Source organism: Syngnathus floridae, chromosome 6 (genome assembly GCF_059516105.1).
Source record: "Syngnathus floridae isolate MCC-2025c chromosome 6, RoL_Sflo_1.0, whole genome shotgun sequence".
Taxonomy (NCBI): domain Eukaryota; kingdom Metazoa; phylum Chordata; class Actinopteri; order Syngnathiformes; family Syngnathidae; genus Syngnathus; species Syngnathus floridae.
The window spans coordinates 9,310,682-9,315,949 of record NC_142418.1 but is presented as its reverse complement, the minus strand read 5'-3'; positions in this window follow the sequence as shown (position 1 = coordinate 9,315,949).

Here is a 5,268-nt window from a genome sequence, read left to right as displayed (position 1 = left end):
AAGTGATGAAATAAATAAAAGAGTCCGTAGTGTAACCGACCTTCTGCCTAGCGTCAGCCATGGGATAGGCTACAGTTCGCCAGCAACTCCAATGTATGAGGTGAATCAATGAGGATCTTTGACATTACAGAATTTAAGACCATGCATATTTTTTATGCTGTAATTTGTTGAAGTCGTTATTACCTTTAACCATTTTTTAAAAGAAACCATTTGGCTCCCATTGAGGAGCTGCGGGAGCTTTGTTTTAGTAGCCAATTCTTTCAGCCCGATCATTCATAAAGCCCAGGAGAAACTTAAGAGTGACGATAAAATCTGTCAGAGTCATACTTGTACAGGGGAAACAGGGCAGCGAAGCAAGAAACACGGCTCAGTTGGAAATAAGCAGAAGAGCAAGTCTCACCACGTTGCTCTGGTTCAAGGCTTTGGAAGGACTGACATCACACTTGGAGACATTCATTCTGTTCTGCAATCTCAGAGATGGCAGGGTGTGTGGTTGAGAGTTTTAGAGTCATCTGGGCCGCTGATTTAGAGGTCTTTGCTAGCCTGGCGGATCACGCGATGCGGCTCGAATCAAGTTTATCCCTGTGGATCTTTGTGGAGACACTTTGCTTTGGAGTCTTCCCATTCCAAGCCACGTGTGCATGCTGTATCACTGTGTGCCTTTGTAATTATGAGTTTAGGCTTTCGTTGTCTCTCTAGAGGGAACACGAAACCTTATTCAACATGTTTGCTGCTGTCCAGTTTTTGGTCATGTCTACACCAACACCGCTATGTTGAGAAACGTTTGTTTTTCTATTTGTTTTGGCCTTTTGTCCACATGTCTTTGGCAGCTGAAACCAAAACTCCAGACACGGTGTTGGCTTTCCAAAACCCACTTTTTAGTGTTTGTAGAACATTTGCAATTGTTCTCTTTCAACGACATGAAAATTGTACACCATTATCTCATCAGACAAAGGTATATAACAGCTAAAGAGATTTGTTTTAAGCACTCTCACTAGTCCTTCTATTTGCACCAATTTCCTGTCTAGCAATCATGTAGACAGTGATCATTTTTAAAATACGTAAAAATAGAAATAAATTATATTTGCATATGTAGAACCTTTACATCCACGTTATCAAATGTTGAAGTACGCTTTAAATATAACACAGTACCGCAATAGTTGAATAAATTGCCTCATTTGCACATCATTATATGCAAAATATGTCAATCAAATGAGCTTGTCGTATTTTCTTTACTTTCTGCAGTTGTCTGGCAGTATTGCCCCATAATTTGAAATGGTTAGAATATCATAGTTAAAAATATTGAACATGTTGGCTGTCCTATGAGACACGCAACAAAATATTCAGTGGCTTTTAATGCTGACATTCTATGGAAGCTGTGATCTCTTCATAGTTATAGCCCTGTACCGCAAGTAGTTTAAATCCATCATACCTCAATCTGGCCACAGAGCACAGATGTTACTCTTGCTCTGTGAGTCATTTTCATTCCATTTTGGATAGCTGTTTGAATACATCTAAGAATATATAGACTAATTTGAATATTTGTCTTTTGTAGAAACTTGGTCGATGGATCCCACCTAACTTCAACACATTTATAAACCGTTTTGATAAGCATGTTACCATCAGGGTACCCTACTGAGTGAGTCATAGATTGCTCTAAACTTTACGCACTCCCTCTCCAACCATATTTTACATGACTTTGATGAAAGATCTAACCAGTTTGACTCGTTTTCAAAGGAAGTGGTCTAGTCCTGAAGTCATGCAGCAAGTAGCCCGGCACATATTGGTTTCCAAGTCTGATTCGCAGATTTCATGGACTACATGCATGATGACAGTATTATAGCACCAGGAAAGTTATTAGTTTCACCATTAACCAAGCCTTCGTCTTTTACATGGCTTCACAGCGCATCTTTATTTCTTCCATGAATACATTTGTAACCTCCATTTGATTACTGAAGCACTCCTGTTAACCTGGATGGGATACTTCACCGGTATATGTACTCGACAGTATATTATTATACGTGTATGCATCAGGATTTTCATTGCTATTTAACAACTGGATTCAGGCCAGTAGACATGATTGCAGTTCCACTCGCTGTATGTGCTGAACCTCACAGGAATACGACAACATGTGTTTCTCATTGGACCATGGTTTCTTCTTATAGACACTCTGACCACACTGACTTTCCCATTGTCAAATTGAGCTCATCCCACTTGATGGTGTAACCTGAAAGAGATGAAGTAGTGATGATGCTCAGGAGTAATCAGTCAAAGTCAATGGAATGAAAATGACATTGGAATTAAAGGGGGAAAACGTATCATAAGCATGTCGCTCACTTTATGTGAATATAGTGTGGCGAAAACCACCAATAAGACATATTTTGTACCCAAAGGGTTGAAATATTTTAGGTATTTTGCAAATACAATTGAAACCTCCTGTCAAACATACTTCAATATTTAACTTTTAATTGAAACCTAAAAAACAATAACACAAACATTCCATATGTTTATTTAAATCAAATCAAATAAAATGAAAAGAAATACAGGTGGTACAAATTTTACAATGAGTTGTGTCACAAAACAGAATAGTTTTGAAAGTTGAAATAGTTGAAAGAATATTCAACATATTCTTTCTGTCCTCAAAGTGATGTGGACAACATTGATTCTAGCCTGGTGTACTTGAGAAACACATGTACATATGTCACAACTTTAATTTATGCTTTATTTTCAATTACTTTTATCTTTTGTGTTACCTTTAACAGCACCCATGGGTTGGATTTGGATTTCAAAGAAACCTAAAAAGAAAGGCAACTACTTGGCTGATACAGCTTCAAGATAAATGCTGCTTGCACAAATCCAATGCAGGTGTTTTTCTCATGAAGGCAGTTGTACCAGGTTGACATTAGGTTTGAAATGGTCACCTAAAGAATCTTCTACTGCAGTTAATGGGAACAGGCAGTTAACTACATTGCTCTTTATTGTGGGGGGAATCCATGATCAATTAATTTGGTATTTAGATAGGATGTAGAATCTTTTTCTGAGTCTTCTCTACTCCTGCTTCAAGCCATTGGTGCCTTGTGAACATCATGTTGCCCATTCACTTCCCCTAAGTTATGACTACTTTTGTAGTTAATAATCAACAATCTGTTTTGTGTTTATTCGACTACTCATTTGGATCAAATGGTTATTATTAAACCAAAATTAAAGTGATAAAAATGACCCTTTTTCACAATTGACATATCATGTTATTAGTGGGGCGGTTTGGCGCAGTGCTAGAGTTGCCGCCTCACAACGCAGTGTGTCTTCTCTAAGGGATCAAGGATTTTGGGATTAGAGGTAGAACTTCATTCCCTGCCCAGTCTATTTGTGATATTTTCCATTCCAGACCTGCCAAAAAAAATGATTTCACATTGTGAGTGAGTATAAATTGACGAGTAGCACGCACAAAGCTCAGCAATTTCAGAGAGGTATTTGACCGCAGGGGGAGAAGATAGCAATGGCTTCTAATGGCGGGAATGGGTTACTCTGAATTCTGAATGCATTGTTATTGTATGTATGGGGAGGCTAAGCCGTGCAACAAAGGAGGAAGAAAAATAGAAAGATGATACTGCAATGTTCTGGAATTACAGTGCTTTCTCACTGGGTGGCACTGATGTAAACTGCTCTGACCAGAATACAGACACCACAGTAGTGCCAGCCAGGAGTTAAGATAGGTTTGAAGAAGACCTGAGTATGAGTCATACTGTGGGGCAAGCCAGAAAGTAAAGGTTTCATAACCTCACCCAAGGCCAAGCAAAGTGGTTCATGTAAGAGCAGTTTTTTTTAATCATCTCTTGGTATAAAATGATTTCCCCTGGTTTGTCAGAAGTCGGGATGGTGCTGGTGCACTCAGATTATTTTTGTTCAGTCAGCATTGGCTTGATTCCCACTAGTTGACTTTGAATCTGAATAAATTTGCAGATAGCGGTCAGTAAAATAAGAAAGAAAACAGTGTTGTAACATACTATAAAATGCTGTTGTTGTCTAGTTACTTTTTATTTTTATTTAGTTTTATCTCCTCATCTGCGTTTCCTTTGGCTTGTTTACAGTGAACTTATTTTTTCGTTGAACTCACAATTGAGAATGGGGACAAAGTAAGAATGATGCGGGAGGCACTTGGTTATAACTGTGTGTTTTATTCTTTTTGCATCTTTAGTCTATAATAGTTAACATATTTATAAGCTTTAGGATCACAGCAGTTTAACCTCAGGGAAAATTGCACTCTTCCAAGCAGTTTGGATGACCTACAAAAGGTTGTCATTATCGATGGTATTTTAAAGCAAAAAGGTATTTTGTTCCTAATTTAAAGATGGATCAAGTAACACACTTGGTGAAATTTTAATTATTTTTTTTTTATCCAAATCAATTATTATCGAAGATCACTGAATGGAGGCCCAGCCATATGTACCTAAGAGCTATTTGATATATAGACTTGGCTCAAAATGTTCTAAGAATCAGTTTGTCATGACTTGTTGCTGTATGGTGAATATGCTTAGCAGTGACAAGCATTTATATTTTAGTTGATCTTTTTTCCCTTGCTCCCCTTAATATATTTTTCCTGTTCATTCCAGATTTAACCAAGGAACTTGTAGTTTCAGCTATCGTGGTGCCACATTAATTTGATTTGTCTGTCTTCTACTCGTAGCACGCCAAAGCAAATGTCTGTTTTATATTATAAACTAAATCATACTAAAACATAGCCTATCCTATGCCCAAAGAAAAATGTTCACTGCAAGACCCAGTCACTATACTGGATACTATACTGGCTACTTTATGTGTATTATATTCTGCATAAATTTTTTTCACAATAGGGTGCAATTCTTTCCAAACAATAGATGAAACACAAGTGTCAATGTGTGAAGTTAAGTGGGACCTATCATAACGATCTGAAGAAAAAAAAAAGTCACTTCACTGTAATTATCGTCTGCCTTGAAATAAATCGAGCTGTAGTGCCTTTCTTGAACCCACATTCTGGAGGTGTTACAGATGTTCCTATGAATAGATATGAATAGTGTTTGTTCGTGCGTGTGTGTATATAACTCTGGTAGTTGTTATGGTTTGTTTGAACAGATTGCCATGGCCACACAGATTCAGAGGCTCTTGCCCTTGCATTTCCCTCATGGGAATATTTTTATGCAGTGGTGTTGTGTGGCTGATTGTAAACTCAATTGTCCATTAGGGTATTCTTACTCAAGGAGTATCTACTGTGCACAATTATAGAGCAGTTTT